At 42.6% G+C, this 20,892-nt stretch overlaps 1 protein-coding gene across 6 annotated transcripts in view; it reads right to left on the reverse strand.

Moving 5' to 3' along the window:
• The window catches only part of zfhx4 (zinc finger homeobox 4), a 93,995-nt gene that overhangs the window by 69,049 nt on the left and 4,054 nt on the right, over positions 1-20,892 (reverse strand). The window contains exon 1 of one of the 6 annotated variants that reach the window (XM_005912028.2): positions 14,837-15,092. The exons of 1 other annotated variant lie outside the window; for it this stretch is intronic. The gene's annotated coding sequence lies outside the window, so the exon portion shown is untranslated. 4 more of the 6 variants (XM_005912030.3, XM_005912031.2, XM_005912027.2 and 1 more) reach the window with 4 other exon arrangements.

A 20,892-nucleotide genomic window follows, 5' to 3' on the forward strand; every position in this document is an offset into this window, starting at 1 on the left:
AGAAGAGAAGAGAAGAGAAGAGAAGAGAAGAGAAGAGAAGAGAAGAGAAGAGAAGAGAAGAGAAGAGAAGAGAAGAGAAGAGAAGAGAAGAGATCTGTTTTTGCTGTTAAGAGTAAAGACACCTTCTGAACTGTACGGAGGTTTCCCAGGCGCGGAGACCACATCTTCTCCCGTTCTTTTTCCAGGGGTAACAGTAAAGTTTAAAGTTCAACCCCCTACTGTTTTCTAAAGACAGTACTCGGCGGGACCCTAGCCCTGTTATTATCTTCATAAACATAATCATAGGGCAGGTATCCCGACTGACGCCACAAGCTATGTGCCCCTCACTTAAACATCTCTTGAGCACTTCTCTGACACGCCACAAAAAGCCCATTAATGTGTTGAGTGTTCCAACAGGAGAAATGCTTTGCATTCGGAAAAGCCCAAATGAACGCACATTTAGGCACGCTCGTGTACAGATACGGGAGCAGGCAGAGGGGATTTGGAGGGGGGCGACAAAACATAAAAACACAATACACACATACCTTTTGGCTTTCCAAGAACTTGAATGCTCATGACAGGTCTAATTTCTGGACCCAGTGAATTACTAATTAACTTAAGCGTTCGGCTCTCTATTTAATTAGAGAGGTCTTCAAATGAACTTTAGACCAAAGCCATTTGCTTTTTAAACAAACCCCCTTTTTCTGACAGCTGTTGTGAGTTTGCCCTCTTCTCACAAAAACCACAAGGAAAGCACAGTTGTTATTTATGCCATCATAGGCTCTTTTTTCTGGTTACTGTAGGAGGGAAGAAAGAGAATGGGGGAGGAGAGGAAGAAAAAAAATGAGCAATGGAGTTGAAAAGTGTACATTTTAATTGGATTTTACTACAAACAAACAACTGTCAGATGTAATTAGCATGGTTTTAGATTAACGCAGCAATATTCCTTTATCAAATAAACACCATGTCACACAAATCTAGGGCCAGCCCGCTGAGAGGGAACCGAGATAAAATGGACCCATTACCTTACTGTTCGCTCTAGGAAATAACTGCTGTTAGATATAACTTACACAAAATCCTATTTAAGCCTCACATGTGATAGCATGTGTCTATTCATGCTTATATATGTGTGTGTATCTGTGTGTGTGTGCTTGTAAATCGCCCTTTATGTCACAACCGGGGAGACCATGGAGTGACAAGACAGCTGAAGACCACAGTCAGCATCCTCTCCTTTTTCAGTCTCTTAAACACACAGAGATTGTGCTTACTGCGGAGCAAAACCACATCTAAACACATGTAACTTTTTTTTAAAATCATTTGTAACACATCCTACTAAGTGCAAAAAAATCACCCGGAAATAAAGCATTCAAGAACATTTCTGCCCTTCAATTCACAAAAAAAAAAAGAGGAAAAAAAAAAAAGGGCGAGCGTCTCCAAGAACCTCAACAGACCGCCGAACCATCCATCACCACATCATGACGCATGTTTAGGTATTGTGTTAAGGAAGAGGTCCATTCTTCAGCATACTTTGCTTTTTTAAGGGTTCCTCCAAAAGCCTAGCTATATCTGCTCATCTAAGCTGGGATGAAACGAGGCAAAGCTCCCCCCTCTATTTAGTCTAGGTGCAGGGAGCTGATACATCAGTGAAACCGCTGACAAAACTAGCCCTGTTACCTACAATTTCATATACAAGAACATTCCAGTGCCTGCTCTGCTCTTCTTCTTTTCTGTCACAGGAAAGGGGGGGTTTACCTTTTTTTTTTCTTTCTAAAAGCAAATAATTAAGGATTATTCCACAGCTGGTGCCAGGCCAGAAAAAAGGGTAGAAGAAGAAGAAGAAGGAGCAGCAAGGTTTGAGAGGGATAGTGTTGGCTGAAGTCTCATCAGGGAGTTACAGACACACGCTTGCTTGCTTGTATTAGATCAGACTGAGACCTACACTAGGAAAAGGAAAGATCTCCATTCTGATTTTTTAAAGCGACTTTTAATATAATCCTGCAGATAACCAGACACAGCTATTCATATTTAATGCAGGTGCATTAAATATTTCAGCAAAGAGAGAAGAAAAAAATATTATTTATATTTCTCTTAACTTGATAAAACACCACTGGTTTACAGGTAAATTATGTTTTTTACTTCTATGCGGTCACACTAACTTTTAACTGCATTTTAGTGCGTTTTTAAAGTTGTGCGCACAAGATTTTAATAGTAATAGTTACCGTCTCTGTGCAATTCGAGTCAAACTCTTTTGGTGAAGTCGTTTTAATCTCTTATTACACTGTTTGTTTAAGAGCACAAGTCATGCATAATTAATCAGCCACTTATTCCCCGACGAGCCTTGCCAATGCCCTTGATATCCGCATCATGTTGCCTTCAGGAACACCAAACGACACATACCTGCGATGCACATGAATCCACAGGCACAGGCGGCTGTTGACACACATACCAGCTGTGTATGTAATGCTGTGAAGAAAGTAAAGGTGTTGCAATGCATTTATATTTACATATATATATATTTACTCATGTAAGTGTATTTGATCATTTCACTGAATACAGTACGTTTGTGTGTTCTTATTTATCTATCTCTCCGTAAGCTCTATTAATGTGCACATATCTTGTGACTGCGCTGCCTGCCTTTTCAATCCTTGCCTTTGTCTTTTGCCGACAAGGAAGAGAATGTATCATTTGTCATGAGACGTCTCGTGCTATTGTGGTGTGTCTTCTCTCAAACCTGGAGAAACTTAGTCATTCGTCAACTTTTTTCCCCCCTCTTAACCCGGAGCTTCTTATTTTACTTCTATTTGGAAGCAGTATTTGCCGTTTCTTTTTTAAATTTTTTCTTTTATCTTGCCAGCTTTTAAAGCTCTGAAAATACTTTTGAGAGCAATCGATAAAATGTGGCATATAACCTTTTGTGCTCTACATTATTTTCTTTTGCAGAGTGGAAGAGGGACAGACCTTTCTAAAATAAAAGGCTGCTGAATGCTCCGTTGAATATGTAAGATGAGGACTGTAAGGTACTCGCGTGGACCTGAAGGGCTGAGCAAGTGTCCTTCACAGTGACTGCATCAAAGAGTGCAGAGGACAAACAATGTCACAGCCCTGAAAGGTAACTGCAGCTTCAAATCTCCACCAATGTGCAGAAATAACGTAAGTACTATCAGAGATGAGCCGCAATAAGCAACAGGACGTCAAGAGGTGCGAATGACAGATGAGACGGAAAACAACCGGAAACGTGAGGCCGAGATGCCAACGGAGATACACAGAGAAAGCAATCGGCGAGATACAATATAGGACACAGGAGGAGCACAAGAGAAGCCTTGTCTTTTTCATCAGTGCATTTCATTTGACCGAGACCTGAGAATCTCAGCCACCCCCAGGGCCCGCAGGACCTCAGATCAAACACAGAGAGTTCTTAAACATATGGCCCCGATTGTTCTTTCCACACCCTACGAGCTCTCCCTGCTTCCACTTTGAAATGAAAAGAGTAAACATATTATTCTAAATGAAATACCCAGACCCATGTTTTTCCATGGTTAATATCCTGTATGAGATGGCTGATGCAAAATAGGCAGGAGAGCCTGAGAACGGGACGGAGCACAGAGGGAAGAGAAAAATCCCCCTCTTTCTATTTTCCCTTAAGAGACTGATGAAGGCTTGGCGAGATGAGAGGGGGGAGAGACAGACATAGGGACGTGAGAGGGAGAGAGGGAGAGAGAGAGTGAGAGAGAGGGTAACGCAATCCTCACTGGCGCTGGACCAACAGCAACAAAAACATTTAGATAACCGCGCTCAATAATGAACGATTTCAATGAGGACAAAAATTACATTTCCTACAGATAACATGCCCCCTTCCCATAACAGAGCCAAAGGAGCCTTGAAACCACGTCATGCTCAACAGTGGTGCAGTGGAGTATTATGTTAGGGGAGGGTTGTAGTAACTATATTAGTATCCTTTTACCCCGCCAGAGACAGCACTTTTACTGGTTGTTAGACGATAAAGTCGGCAGAGCTGAGAAAGAAAGGTAGAAATACGGACACCGTGACAACTCGGCTAGCTACACTAGAAACACAACAAATCACTCTTCGCCTGACTCGGCCTGTGCTGTGACACTACACCAGCGGCGTGGCTCAAACGATTACAGATCCGCAAGACACATTACAAGGACCACTCAAAAATAAAACTCCACACACACATAACCAAGGATCACTGCAGCACACTTGATCCTCACAGGTGGCGCGGGTCACAGCGAGAATGCCATCCCCACCTTTCTCAACCACTATCCACTCACTTCCTTTCATGCCAAAGTCTGTCAAGTTGCTTGAGAGGGGAAGAGGCAAGAAAAGAGGAGATATAGCGTGGAAAGGAGGCAGAGAAAAAGAGAGGGAGTCTTTGTCCTCCTCCACTCAGCTCCGGCAACGTTTCCTCCTTGGGTCTGGCCAGAATTACCATATGAAAGGCGAGGGAAGGCGTGCAAAAGGTCAAAGAAAGAGGATCCTGTCCAATGAGAGACAACAAAAACAGGCCACACCGGCTTTTGTGCCGTTCATGTTTTCCACCACCCAACCTCAAGCCCCTCCCTCAGCTCCCGGATCATTTCCATACGCCAGATGCAATAGCAATGATGACGGTTGATCATAAATGACTTTTAAAGAAGTTGAATTTGCTCATACGGGGGCCACTGTGGCACTTTTGAGCCGCGTCCCCACCCTTACGCTCCTTCCTACCACCAGAACTCCCACAGACAGGAGTTCACATGAAACACACCTGCCTCGAGATTTCACAGTTTCCTCTGCCCAGATGATATCCGATCAAATCCTTAGCAAACATCTCAATAAAGGAAAATGTAAGAGCGGTGTAGTTTCATTTGATCCACAAAAGCCGCTCCCTTCCGTCCATGTAAATGCTACCTGAGCCACATCCATCCACTACATAATTGTACACTCCAGTGCTTTAGGGATGCAGTTTAGTATATACATGGAGGCTTTGGGAGTTTACCCGTCTCCACAGTTCCTCTGCTATCATACATATTGCTTCACATGACCACTTCCATCTGCTGGCATCTGAACAAACACCCTAAAACACTGGCCCTGGTGTTTCCGGGGGTCCTCTCCAGCAAACACAGTCCTCTACCGGTAGTGGCCTTAGACTGGGAGGGAGAGAGGGTAAGTGAGGGAGGGAGAGAGAGGGATAGAGCATTTCATCTCTCTTTCATCTCTGTCATCCAGTCAAGCGTTCAATGCCCCATTCAGCGCCTGCCCAGCATTATGCAAAATAATGCTAATCCCCTTTCCCGTGCTTTCACACTTGTATAAACCGCCGTTCCTGCCTCTGAAAAGCAATTATATCAGTTTACGTTCCTGTCAAAAAACAGGATTAGCATGCAAGTACTAGTAGCACCAACTAGGCCCAATCGCTATCCACCTTTGGCTATCGGGAAGTACAGAGCATTAAATGCTTGTCCATCCTACACCCCTAAAATAAAATAAAGTCCCGCTGCCTTGGTGGGGTGGGTGGGTGTGTGTATGCGGGAGGGGGGGGTGGGGGGGTCTATACAAGTGTTGTAATTAGATATTTGGAAGAAATGAAAAGAAGGGTCGAAAGTTTGAGAGACACAACTCCTCGCTCAGGATATTTTGGCTCAAGCTTTTCTTTTCCCGAATCTCAGTCATGTATAATAATCAAAAACAAATTTGGCTATGTTGCTACACAGGGCCATACGAGGCCCACTTCACAGTGCGTGTGTGTGTTAAAACATGTGACACACACAGAATGACACACAAATGAACTGTTGTTGTTCCCCCTGACACATTGCTTCCACATGTGCGCAACCTTGCCATGCAAACACGCACACTGAGCAGACAAGGAAAGATGGCAGAGTATTTTTTTTGAATATGCAAATGCTCGCAGAAGCGGAACGTGTGTAAATAGGAGTCATTGTATGCTGCCTTAATCTGGAAAGTCGGACCTCTCGCTTTCTCGCTGTCTTTCTCTTTTCTAACCCCTCTCGTGTTTTTCGGGGGGGTTTTTGTGTGGGGGTGCGGGTCGAGGGAGGTGGAGAAGGATCCACAACCATCCCAACTGAAGACAGGTCAGGGACAAGTGACATTAGTCAGCACAATTAGCAAGGTCGTCATGGCGACTAATGAAATTTGGCAAAGCGGCCAGCCGGAGACTTAAATGAGCTAGCTGGTTACGTGGTAGCACGGGGGGCTGGCCTGCTCCTGGCTGCTGGCTGGTTGCCTTACACACACCCATTATTCTCTCTCTTTTTTTTCCTTTTGCCGTGGTGGTACAATAGACTCACTTGTATCTCAGCCGATACCCACCGGCAGTACAAGCTCTCCGCCTGACAATTTGCATATGTTAATATAATTAAGTGCTAATTACACTAAAACTCGCATATTCACAAGCACCCTCCCCGGGAGCTACGGAGAGGCTTGATCTCGTTCCAAGTCTTTAACCCTCCTCTGCGTCGCGCGCAGTGTGTGTGATAGAGAGAAATTGTGTGTTAGCGGTGGTGCCCCAGGGCTGACACAGGAAGCCCCGGTCTTTGAGACATAATGCTGAGCTGCAGTGAACTTCTTAGCTTCTTGCCCCCCCCCTCACCACCACCACCCCTTATACAGGCCTCCCTGGGCCAGGAGACCTTGGCTACTACTTGCAGACCATCATCCCTCACACACACATATGTGCAATTGGTAAATAGCCCTTTGCATCAAACACGGCAGGCTTTTAAACTGTTGCATAACAGAAGTTGCATAAAAGACAATCTATGAAAAATCAAAGGCAGTGCAGTGAAGAGGGTCTAAAAAGAGACAACTTGGTCCACGAGAGTCAAATTTAAGCATGGGATCCTGAAATATTTACCTTAAATAAATGCAGAGAGCATTTCTGTTACTTTGGCGAATCAACCATTTACCCTTCATGTGAAGAAAATGCTGGCCATGTTAAGCACCGAATCCACCGAAAGCAGGTAACTGGAATGACACCGTTATTTGAGTCATAGATGAGAGACAACAAAATCTGCACGATTCCCTCCAGTGAGTATGCGTGCATGGATGTGAGTGTGTGTGTGTGTGTAGGCCTGCCGTTTTGATAATGGAGGACAGGCGGTTGTGCTTTTCACATCATAATGGCCGTGAATCAGGGAGGAAGCCAAGCGATCGTGCTACAATTAGAGTTCTTTTGTGCCTCTTCCTCTGTGTCTTTCTCCCTTTCTTTTCTTGTTTTCAATTGCTGACACTCTACCTATCAAGGGTATGTTAAAACAGTCTACTATGCTGTTGCAAAAGCTGAATGGGTGGGTTTGGGGGGGCTGTTTAGGGGCCCAGGGTGGACGGAGTGGAGGGAAATTCATACTGTGCTGCTGCTGCCGGACACACACACACACACACACGCATGCACACGTGCACCAGATGGTACAGGAAGGAGGATTAAATAAACACCCATGCACAGACACACACCTATTGGCAGACGGACTCCTCTGTGTGCACTGTCCCTTAATGAATGTCTATTGGGAGTCAGAGGGTCCAAGCTCATTTAGTTGACTCTCAATGAGATGCAGCATTATGGCTATGGTAATACGCTCCTCCCTTCCCCAATAATCATACGCAGGTCATTGTGTCAGAGTGATTCATTTCTATCGCACACATACGCCAGATGTTATTACACAGGAGAGTAAATCTCCCCCAGTGGATGTCAATGGCCTTCTATGCAAAAAAAAAAAAGAAAAAGAAAGAAAAAGGTGAAAAATGGAGGAGAAAAAGAAGAAAAATATATTGTTAAAGCAGTCCGGAGTGCAGTAAGCTATACTGCTTGCTCAACCATGACGGCTGGTAATGCAGGTTTGGATGTAGCTCTGTGTGTGTCTCTTTTGAGGAGGTGGGGTGGGGGGGTTGGAAGCTCCCCTTCACTAATACCTGCTACTCGGATTACCACAGCGTCTTAAGTATTCAACCGGACCCATATTTTCCCTTTCTGCCTTTTTAGCCAAATTGGCTGTCTTTACACTGTAAAGCAGCGATATAGCCCTCCTTACTAAGGGCCTATGGGGGATCCACGAAGAAGAACATTAAAATGCAGCGATAGCCTTGTTGCAAAGCTCCTCTTTATTTCTTTCTCTCTTTCTGCAGCAAAGGCTTCTAAATCATCCAGCCTCCTCTATTAGACGGGAGACTTATTGAGGTAGAAACCATAAAAAATGAAGAAGGGAAATTTAATCCCTGAAATATTGATTTGCACATTAATATCAGATAGGCAGAGGGCAATCTAGCCGGGTGGAAATGACACATTGTCGACCCCTAGGAGAGGCCCGAGCCAATCTTCTAGCTGCATGTGTCTTAGACCCAGGAGTTATAGGACAGACTCAGCCCCTGTCTCCCTCTCTCTCTCTGTCTCCCATCCTCTCCTCCTCCCAGTAGCCTCTCACCCATCCGCCCCACCACCACCCCATACCCCCACCCATCCATCCTCACTCTTAATGAACGCTGCAATACTAAAAATGCATTAGCTTTTAATAATCAAGCTGCATTTTCAAGCCAACAGCTATTGTCCTCCCAGGGCTGTCTGCCCATCTTTCACACTTTATATGTGTGTGTGTTTTTTTCTTTTATCCGTCCTTTTTCCTGCTAAGGGTAAAATGAACGTTGCAAGCAGCTTAACTAACACGAAGCGTTATACACAGCCAGTCTTTGATAGTGCTAAGACACCAGGCTCAGAAAAACAAAAAAACAAGGAGGCCTGGGTTTCTGCAAACACACGCCTAAAAAAAGAAGAAGAAAAAAATCCCTCATTTGCAAGGCTGGAAAAATAACACTGAGATTTTGTTATTTTAGAGTGAGACAATACCGTCATTAACTGACGAAATTCACTGCAATTAGACAGGATCATCATGTCTCATAATTTCACTTTTTAATGATTTTGTTTTGTTTTTTTTATTACTGGTCCGAGGCTGAATGTTTTTGTTTTAAAATATATGATTTTATGCAGATGCAATTAAATTGTCTGACATTCCCTTTCTAAAAAAAGAAGAAGAAGAAGAAGAAAAAAAACCCATAAGTGTTCATAGTTGAACCGGAAAAAACGATCTTAGATCTATTCTTGAAAATTGTATTTTACGTAATAATAATAATAACAACAATAATAACAATAATATTATTAATAATAGAAGGATATTATTAAAGCAGCAAAGGCGGTTATATTTTTTCCTCTCTGAGATTCTACAGAAAATCTAATGGGCCTATTTGGATTAAAACGTAGGCGTACGTTCTTCAAACACGTACCCATTTATTAATCCAAACAAATATTAAAGTATAGTGGGTTTATAAAGAGTGAATTAAAAGCTTCTATTTGCGGAAGAAATACGCACTGACTTCTAAACATCGATCCCCTCCAAAAAAGCAATGAAAGCCGTGTATGAATAGAGACAATCGCATAAAACGGTCGCCTATCCTATATCGGCGCATCGTTCTCTTAGAGCATATACAATCTTCACACACACACACACACAACACACACTCACTACACCGTTACGTACCCGGGCTGGAGAAAGAGTGGCCCCTTAGCCTTATGTTTTTTTTTTCCTCCCGTGCGATCGATGCCCCCCCCCCCTTCTGCCCCCACCCCCATCCCTTCACCCCCAGCATTTCGTCCCAAACCCAGCCAAGTCTACCTACCGACTTAAAAAGCACCAAAAAAAGACGTAAAAACACACCTAATAATCCCCACTTTTGTAATCTAGTTCATCTAAACTAACACAAATATACGACTTAAAGACAATCTTGCAGCCAGCATCTCTTGGAAATAACATGACAATTTATGTGAGGAAATTAATGCCTAAGCCCACTGACGCCTATAGGAGACCGACAGTAGAAATGGAATTTACAGACTTTAAAGGGCGGAATTTAAATAAAATTAAATAAAACAAATGTTAATATCAATAAATGTAAAATAGAGTGGTAATTTTGCTGATGCTTAACATGCCGATGCTGAGGAAAATCAGGGGATCCCGGAGTTGGCTGGCTCTAAAAGGGGCTCTCTGTGCTATCGGTAGCCCAGCGATCGGTCGCTCTCTTGGGCGACGCAGCTGTGCACGCCTCGGTGAAGTGAGACTACTTTTTTAAGCGCAGCAGGTAAAGGTGTATGGACTATCGGCAGCAAATTCGCGTTACTTCTGTACCGATCATCTCGTTTTTTTAAAAGAAGCCTTACTTCGGAAATTTGAAAGATATGCACTTATTCCGGCGAGAGGGGATCGTGTCGAGAGACTGATCGTGTCACTTCGGCCGAGAATGCCTGGAAGGTGCATGATTCCCGACGTGTACGGAAAAACTGGCTTAAACGCTGCAGTGCACCCAAAATATGACTTCAGATGAAATATCTTATCGTTGAAGCCTGAAATGAGGAGTCACTGAGTGGGGAGGGAAACAGCAAGCCGGACACCTCGACTAGACTCAAAGCGGACATGTCCGTGGGATCGGACTCCTGGAAAGGCAACACGATATCCGCACTGCAAAGCCACAAAAGCAGAGGAGGCGCTCGTCCCGTCCCGTTGTATCAAAGGTGGAACAACCATCGCATGTGTCCGCCACACAATCTGCACATTAGTATAAACTTTGCAAAAGGCAGGTCCGGACGTGGTATCGTACTGTACTGCCACGGACACATGCGTAAGAACGCCTCCAAGCCTGTCAGTCGCTTGTTTTATAGTAGCCAAAGAAGCCGGAGTTGCACTAACATCACGATATCCGCCTTTATTCTGGACTAAAAAACACCCAGCACCTGTTATCCAAGCAACCCCGATGTCCAGGATCCACCGGCGAGATAGATAATCGATACCCGACCACTAAATTTAACACACACACCCCAAACTACTCAATAAAAGTTAAAGGGAGAGGTGGAAATGAAAAACTTACTTTCTTCCCCCTCCAAAACCGTCACCTCCGCTTCTCTCTTTGCTCTTGGCTTTATAAAACAGTCACATCCAGCGTCTTGCGTAATTAGACAGTAAAAACATGGAAAAACTGGGAAAATTACAATAATCCTCCAACTTTATATTGGGAAAAGGGGGTAAAATCACAAATGTCAAGCATTTAGAGAGCTATCCCTTATTTTGGTTCCGGTGGCGGTGAAAAGACGTGTCGACGGGCTGCCTCGCAGTTTCTCTTGTGGACGGGGGTCGGGAAACGGAGGAAAGGAAATGAAAATCCGATATGTCTTTATTCTGCTAATTATTATCGTTTTAGCCCTGTTTAAAAAAATGGCTGATTAAGTTGAGTGCGCATGTCTTTGTGTGTCTATTTCCCGATATGCACTCTGGGAATGGGTAGAGAGACAGAGAGAGAGAGGACGAATGAGAGAGAGAGAGCGATAGGGAGGGAGGGAGCAAAGGAGAGACGGAGAGGGAGGGAGAGAGGAGAGAAGTGTAATTAGTGAGTTGATCAACAGTCTCCACATTGCAAATGACGCGCACACGGAGCCCTGGCGGCCGCAGAGGTCTATGCGCGCAGAGAATCCTTTTGTATGGTTTCTCTCCGAGGGCCAAATCACATGTAGAACAATGGACAACCGCTTCCTCCACAGCAAAATGAAAAAAGGCTGGACTTCGAATTAGTTACAAGCACTTAGAAGTCATCTTTTCCCATAAAAAAACGTAAATAAAGCAAGTTGTGCAGATGAATATTTCTGAGGTGCAGCGCAAAATGCTCAACAAGAATGTCTTTTAAGATGTGATTTAACAAAGATAGGATTCATATTTTTTGTGTGTACTTTACACCAGCTTGTTTTTTATTGATTATGATACTACAGGTAAATTATGATTTTTTTAATCGTGTAAAGCTCAGAATGTCTTTTTTTGATTCCGAGAAATTGTAGAATATAAAAAAAAATCTTTATGTGATTTTTAAAACGGTAACTGCGCTTTGCGAATAACACTTTTGATCAATAACGAACGTAAAAACATAAAGAGAGGGGAAAAATACCTGAAAGGAGATTCAAAACCACAGAACCGGCTTTTTGCTGCGCATCAAAATGGACCTGTGTGTCAGGCCTACCTTTATATGTAAAAACAAAACACACACACACAACATAAATTACATGTGAGTGATTTATATTACGTAGTTATGTGTGTGTGTAAAAAATATTCTCGTTGTTTACTGAAAGTGATGACTGTGCATGCGATCTGTTGCATATAATGGTACACATCGAGCCACAAAGGATCACAGTAATCCACCACATGTTGGAAAGTCATCTCTGCCCTTTCTGGACTACTGAGGCCCCGTGTGGGTTCAGTAGAATCAAACTGCAAAATCCAATACAGGGTCACGCAAAAATCACCGTGTCTATTCAAAGCTCAATTCACTGCCTTTTACATTTAGTGTCCTTACAAAGTGCAGCGTTCTTTTTAGCCCTATATCATCTCAGTGCAAACAGTTTGCCGTGTTTCCCCCATCGGTTTCTTAATAGAGGCTTTTGGGCAAGAGGAAGACTTTACACAGTCTCAATCGGGGAGAAAATCAAGAGATCTTGTTCGCCTTCGTGGAAAAAAATCGAAGCTGGGGGTGAATTGAACTGCATGAGCCGGGGCTTGGGATGTGATGATAAGGCTGCTGCTGGCAAGTGAAGTACTTGGTCTACTTTGCAGCCACATTGACTGGACTGCACCCATACCAACTGGATCCTTAAGAAGCCAAGAGATCCGAGCCCGACCCGACCCGAGGCTGTTTATTCTGGGTTTAGAGAGGTCTCCAACAAAGGGGGTGGGTGGGTCGAGGTGATGAACAGAGGCGTCACTTTTCACCCGGATCCAAGGCTCCTGCTGCTGCGCTACTGCTGTAGCTGCCTCCCTGTCCTACAGGGGGGTTTTTCTAGCCTGTCAGCCCTGGGAGGCGTCGCTCACAGACGGCTCGGAGAGTCGATTTTTACCCGCTTCAGCAGCGGACGCGTAAAAAAGTCCACCGGGGGCCGTGCGCTGATCTTTCAGAAGCAGTACGGAGTGGACCCTATATGCCATTTGTGACTTTATTCGCCAGAACGGAGGACTTTTGTAGATTATACAACCCTCATTTCTTTTATTTTTCTCTACGATCGTCTCCATTTCTGTGAAGGGATGTACTTATTTTACACGTGTGTGCTTAAATTTGCGCGCGCCGTCGGCATTTTCGGCGGAGTTGCGTTTGTTATTTCATCGCTTTTCGATGAGAAAACGAGAAATTACAAAGCGGATTTGGAGACCTGAAACAGGCTACCGCTTATCTTAACCTCCTGCGTTTTGTAAATCTCCCCCCACCCCCCTCCCGGTCTCCACCCTCCCTCTCTCCCAGCAGACGATGCTCTTTCTCGGGAGGACCGCTTGACAATAGACCGCGTTAACTAATATTTCTCCCTATTTTCACATCAGCAGCATCCTCAATTAATTGCAGATTTTTATCTGTAAACTCCGTTAGTGTCTCTCTGTGTTTGTGTGTGTGTCTCTCTCTCCGCGTATGTGTGTGCGTGCTTATGTTAGTCTCCGTGCGTGTGAGTGTGCACGAGCATGTGAGTATTTGTGTGTAAAGAAAATAAATTACAGGGAGATGTCTTGCTCGCATCAACAGAAGCTCACACCAGGTAGACTGAAATTAAACTGTGAGTTATAGAGTAATTATCGAACATTAAATGAATCGAGTTTGTTTTATTTTAAAGCCTCCATTGATATATATGAAAGGCGGCATTAAACACCCATAGTGGTCTTCTGTCACTTCAGTACATCAATAACTTTGAATGTCCGGAGAAATTGCCATATTGGCTAACCACACTGGGATATGCTAAGGGACTGTTGGTTCATCAATATTCCCTGAAGACAGACTGGAAACCTCTGTTGATGTTCAGCTTGATTTTTATGTTATTATTATTTTAAATATTTATTTAGTAATTTTTAAACCCGGTCTTTCATGTCTACTGCGGACACCTGATCGTAATTTTTTTCTGGATGTGCGATGAGACGTCCACCTTGTATGTCCTATGCGTCGGCGCCCTCATGGGGTTGCAGGGTTGACCCCTCTGCCTCATTAGGACACACACAAAAAACACGCAAAAGCCCATAGCTCTGATCCGCAACCTGCCACACTGACCCACTGGCCAACTCTCGTCCAGCAAACACATACACAAACAAGCTTCATAAAGGGCCCATAAAACAGACAATAAGAAGTTAATTGTAACTCTTCCAACGCTTGGCACCTATGTGAGATTTCGCCACTGTCTCCAGAATAGTAAAGTGAACAAAAAAAAAACAAATAAAAAAATGAAAATTGATCTTTCAAAAAACTGCCAAGCCATTCAATATGCATTTTGACCTCAAAAAATTAAAATATAAAAAATAAAAAATAAACGTGACACATAGAAATCCTCTAAAAGCAAAACCACTTGCAAAACCATCGCCTACATAAAATCCAAGGTGTGGAGTTGCAAAAATCAGTTAATCTGCAAATAAATAAAAAAAGACTGAATTATCTAATCGAAATTAATGTTTTTGAAAATCTTACTTCAGTTACTTGACTGACAGGACATCTCAAAGGAAAGTGGGCAGATTTTTTTTTTTTTAATTTGGTGATAAAAGAGGAAAATGTGAGAAAACCACTAAAAACAAATGAAGTTTTTTTGTCCACAGATGCTCAACACAAACTCTCTCGACGTTTTCACACTCAACCCTAAAGCCACCCAGCAAAGGTCCATAAATATGCAATCAGTATATACATATATAAAAAAGAAAAACTTCAAATTTACCTCCTCTTACCTCTTCTTAAATTCCCACAAAAAGCACAAAGTAAAATAAGCCACTGAAAAAAGAAGATACATAAAAATGTAGACTCTTGGTACCTTTGGTATAAAGCATTCCGTTTTCCTTCTTTTCGTCGTTCTCTTGCTCAGTAGCGATCCGATAATAGCATATGGAAAGTGTTTTCAAAATGCCCAGATTTGGCACATTGTCATTGAAAAGAGAGGAGCGCAGTGATGCGGTGCTACAACAGGGGAAATGAGTTGCGGATTGGACGCAGCCCGCCTCGGTGCGGACTTATCCCACTTTAATTTAATATTCCGCAATCACACACACTAGTGATGGCATATAATTCAAGGAGAAATTCAGAGGGAAGGAAATGCTTTTGTGCGTGCACGCGCGCGTGTGTGTGTTGCGTTGTGTTTTTTTTTTTTTTTACATCACTTTATTTGATTAAGGAGAGAGGCAGCACAATATTGTCTTTTTTTTCTCTGTCTCCCTTTCCCTTTTTATTTGCCCCCCTCACCCCCACCCCAGTCACACTTTTTTCTATTCTTTTATACATGAAACAATAGATATTTATTTGTTTCTATTTAGATCATTTATTTAAAAATCAACAACTCCGACTTCTTTGCGCGTCGGTGTCACACTGCCATCATGCCTAACATAAAATCGAGACCCATAAACGCTTGTTTGTAAAACACTGAACCCAAAATCAATGTATTGGGTCATTTCAATCGATTATATAAACGAAAATCCATACGCAACATGAGACCGGTATCAGCCCATTCTTCCGCTCTCTTTTAAAGGGAGAGAGAGGGAGGGAGCGGGAGGGAGAGAGAGAGATGAAAAAAGCAAAGAAGGGGGAAAAAAAGAGAAGAAAAGGAGAGCTTGTAGCGCCTGAGCTAAAAACAAAGACTGTCAAAGCAGCCCTTTGCCTCAGTCACTTAGATCAGGGCTTCTCCAACATTTTCATGTCAAGGACCCCCAAATGGACACACCTTGCACAAAGGGGTCCTCTTTTAATTGGATTTTGTCCCTGGGGTGTCCAATATGGTTTTTGTTGTTGTCGTTATTGATTTAAAATTGCGTCGCAGACCTGTTTTAAGTGATGCCGGTGACACAAGTGAAACCTTTGTTCAGACACGTGCTTTCTAATTGGAGTAATTCTGGCTTAATGAAATCACAGTGAAATTAAACAATTCTGCGCTTTACCCCCGGGGGTGACCCTCTCCGGCGTGGCCTTTGAGGATTCTTGAATCCAGACTTTTGAGGACCACTGACTTAGATGTCAAAGTGCTTCCAGATGCACAGTGATAGTGCGAGTCCTGATGACAACAATTAGAAAGAAAATGCCCTAATCAAATGTGGCCACACGGGATTACGCTGCATTTCAAGGGTCAAGGGGAATCGTTTCAGTACCCCTGCTTTCCACAAAACCCACTCTGCATGCCAAATATCACATTTCAGCATCACATAACCTAAACCCACCAACAATCAAGCACTTCATGCACTATAATCACATATGCAAATGACATAAGAAAAGGTATGGACATGACAGCAAGTGCCCGCTCTCAGATGAGCTATTGCATAAATTGTGCTTTAATATGCAACGTGATATGGGAGGTGTGTGGGGCAAGAAACGGGGGAATTAGGACAGGCGGAGGGGTAAAATACGGAGGTGCCAATCATGTAAAATTTACATGGGACCACAGCTGTTGGGGCTCTCGGGCAGGGAAAGAGGTGGAGTGCAATTGGGGAGGGGTTGGTCATGAGATTAGGAGACGGAGGGAGAAGACAGGGGTGAAGGTGTGGGTGGTGGGTTCGCCGGTGCCACTCTGTTTATTTGATAAGCGCAATCGATGGCCCTTGACTGTAAAGTCTTTACCCAGATGCAGGCGGGGCAAGGTCTGCTGTGATACTGCTCCCGAACAAGAACAAGTGTTGAAGGCAAAGAGGAAGGAGACGCAGCAGAAGAACTGAGAGAAGAGAGGGAGGGAGAGTGAAAGAGAGAGAGAGAAGGGTGACTTGGCAGACGTCGCCGCTCGCATTTCGGGTCGCTCACGAGAGGAAAAGCAACACTATAAGTGCCTGCACACCCTCGGAAGCACACACGCCCTCCCCGCTTCCCCGTGTGCAACCCTCTCACACAACACACACAGCCAACATCACTGCTGTTTCCATTCAGTCTCACCTCGCCCTGCTGCCCTCCTCCCACTTGGCCCTTTGGTCCTCCGATCTTTTTCATTGTTGAACCCTGTTTAATAGACACGCGTCCAGTGAGTGTCCTCCATACGACGGTGGTGGGGGATGGGACCCCCCGGTTCCACACACACCCACCCCCAAAAAACGGCTTTATCGTTACGCGCAAACACACACACACAACTACTCTCTTCATTCTATTGATTATCACTCAGATCCACGTGGACTTACACCGGCAAAGCTGCCGTGGATGGGAACAAAAGCACCTGTATGCTCCATTAAATAAAAATAAAAAAATCAGCTGACAGTATTCACAATATAGAACAAAATAACTGTAATGATTCCCGGTTAGTAATGTAACTACAATCTCTACAATCAGTATTTAAATATTCTGCATATCCTATTGCAATAATGCACGAGGAATTCTCGCAAAAAAGAGTATACCAAGAAATTACTGACAAATTAATTTAAATATGCAGCACTGATCATTTCATTATTTGGGAAAATCAACCTTTTTAGAATATTATTGATCTATAATAATAATACTAATACTACTACTACTACTACTAATAATAATAATAAAAGTCTGGAATCCAAAGTAAAGGCCTGCCATTTAATGGCCTAAGGAAACAAGACCGCTATACTGTGCGTTATCACATGGCTTATTAAAGTGCTTTCTTCATGACAACCCATGGCGTGAACATGTCAATTTAGTGGTCCGAGAGGTCCTTTTTAGAGCTCCAGGAACCCCCTATTCTCTCTCTCTTGGGGACTGTCACCCCCTCCACCTTCCCACCCCATCATCCATCCATCCGTGCCCCCGCACCCCCACACCCCGCCTTTCCTCTGACACTCAGTGGGCCACCCCAACACGGCAAATAACCGGTCAGTACTAAGAAGTCAGTTCTGTGGTCAGATTGACATTTCAGCTTTCTGAGTGAAAAACCTCAAGTGTGTCATGTGGTGTTTAAAAAAAAAAACCCGTCTGATTAAAAGGTAATGTTGCAAATTACTGGGATTTTTGAATAATTTAAACTTATGTCGATTTCTATTTTTTAAATGCTTTATTAAAAAATAATAAGGCTATGCTATTAACTCAATTAGCTCGATTAAAAATAAATTAATACATTAATTAATTGTTTTGATTCAATATAATAATAATAATTTAAAAAACAAACACTGAACATGTTCGTTTCGCCATTTTTATTTTTTTTTAAATGTTTTTTGTGCTGCAGCACGTTAGAAAACAAAGAGTAACCACCTAACACTGCTGTCAGCTGTGGGCTTGTACATTCAGTCAGTCTCCTGCCCGGACGCCATCGTCTAACAAGCCAATCAAGTCAACCGGAGGCGCAATGACCACTGCGTAAATGCGCACGGATTAGGGAATGCAGCCCAGACAAATTGGCAACGCTTGAAGGGAAAGAGAGAATAAAGAACAAGAACTACAGGAGGAGAGAGAGAGAAAGAGAGTAAGAGAGAGAGAGAGGCGTCATCTTTTGAGGTGTGCAGTGACCCCGAAAGACGCTTGTTGGCTTCATCACTACATTAGAAGAGCCCTTATGAGGGCTCTTCAACCTTCTTTCCAAGTGACCATCATTAAACCCGATGACCCCTGTTCAAGCAGCCATTTTTGCAAGCACCTACCATACCGAAGTTTCGGTGAGCAAAACACTCCCAGCTCCTGATGCCTGATCTGGAGGTGACTCTGACCTCTGACCCTACCGTGTTGGGGGCAATAGAAACAGGGTTTCCGTGCAGCAATGAGCAGGTTTTAAGATGTATTATAACAGAAACATCAATTTAACAGCAGTCACTAATTATTCTGGGGAATGTGAAACTTTACCTAATTTGTAAAATGATATAGCTAGTTCTGTTCTTGGATATAAAAAATGCATGAACACATCTGTAATTCCCACCATTAACTGCCTATTACATCTTTAGAAAGACAATTTGTACAGAATTAAATTTATTTAAATTGAAAATTAAAGACAAAAGGGAATTTGTGGAGATATGAAAGCTTTGCACTTCCTCACCATATATGTAAATTCCAAACCTGCAGATTTTTTGTTTAAACCAGGGTAAATTTTAGATTTTAAAGAGATACTTCCTATTATAATACAAAGTGAATGCATTTTTTTAAGGAATAAACATCATACCTTGAACTTAATCACCCTCAAACAAGCAAGCAAAGTGTGGATAGCATTGAAACCCCTCAACAGACACACGCAGGAATACACACAAACACAAACTCTGTTATGTTTTCAATTTGGGTTGAAATGCAGACATTTTCCCTTGGTTCCATAACTGCCATCCGTATCGCCCCTCCCTTCAATTAAATGCTATTTCTCCCAAACAAAATGTCAGAATCATTCCACATAGGGTAGTTCAACAGTGATTTGTTCTGAAAGCTATGTGTCTTTCTCTGAGATGGCGTGCGCATTTGTATGTGTGTGTATGTCTGTTTGTGTGTCCTGACCTCAATTCTAACTGGGTTCACAAAGGGACAGAAAAAAGGTGCCTAAAAATACATTTAATTCACAATCAGCCCATCTGAACTGAGAGTGACAAATCCTTTTAGAACGCCCCACAGTGAGATGTGAGATTATGAAACATAAATACGCACACATACACACCAGCCCATGAAGTCACGCAACTACACACCTGCACCACACATGAATGGAAACGGTAAAATACAATCAGCTGTAGAATTTCCAAAATGAATTCTAATGGAAGATTATGTGCTTTAAAAAAATATTCAGAAGAAATGACTGACCTGAAAACTGAAAATATCAGACATATATCCACCTTATTGACAAGTGGATACATTTTGAGTAAGCATTTCTAAAATACTCTGGCATAGGTTGTTTTGACATTTTCTGATGCAGTAAATGTTACATTAATCTTTATTTTTAGAGACTTAAATTAATATTCTGTAAGCATGTGTCATTGTATCTGCAGATGACGTGTAGCAGCTCAGATGAAAATGTAATTAAAATACTGGAAAATACTGAAAAAAAAATGTCCCAGTCTTGTTAATCTTGTTATTTGTTTTACATTAAACTATTTCTGGCTGGTGTACCTACTATATCTTTGTTTTCATAGCCCATCTTATTCTGTCATTCCAATTTTGCGTCTCAATCATTTTTCCTAATGACTTCAAATCGCTGATTTGCGTATATGTTTAATCGGCGTGTTTTTAAAATGCCAACTGTATTGGACCCAAGTCAAACACACCTGATTCTGCCTATCCAGCTTTAATAGAGCAAACTGGGACTGGGGCTGGTGGGGTGTGCACCTTGTCAGTCATTCTGAAGGAGTCAGGCACAGATGCAGCAAGCACAGATTTTGCCTTAACCGCCTACATTGTGTGGTGTGCTGAATTGTATGTGAACAGCATCGCTTTTTGTCATTAGGCACACATTTAAAAATGCTAAATGAGAAGATTTTATTTCTCGTGTTGTATTTAAAAGAAAAATGAAATTGAAATGTGCTGAAGTTTAAATTTATCACAGGTATTTAACGTTGGGGTCAAAACGACCTCAGCTGACTTAATCATGTGACAATACAAATAATGTTTACTTGCATTTACAGCACATAAATGCTAATTACTAATTATAATTAGTAATTAATACTAATTACTAATGCAGACTGTAGTTTGGATAAAAGGTTCAATTTCCAGTAGAAATGCATATGTTTTGCATAACATGCATATTAACTCACCTTTAAAAAATGCATTCTGTTGCTTAATAATTGCATATCTGATGACTGTTAAGTAAAAATAAGGTTATATTTTACAATAATACCACTATGATCACACTGTTTATAATTCTTATATCTCGGGGTCCCCGGACTACATTTGGTACACTCTTTGTGTGTTAAAAATATCTGCGCGAAGAGCGTTAAGGTACAAAATTGTCGCTGCAGTTGTTCATCTGTCCTATTTATACCCCAG

Source organism: Haplochromis burtoni, unplaced genomic scaffold, assembly GCF_018398535.1.
Source record: "Haplochromis burtoni strain Fernald_Lab_line unplaced genomic scaffold, NCSU_Asbu1 Contig_1, whole genome shotgun sequence".
Classification (NCBI taxonomy): Eukaryota; Metazoa; Chordata; class Actinopteri; order Cichliformes; family Cichlidae; genus Haplochromis; species Haplochromis burtoni.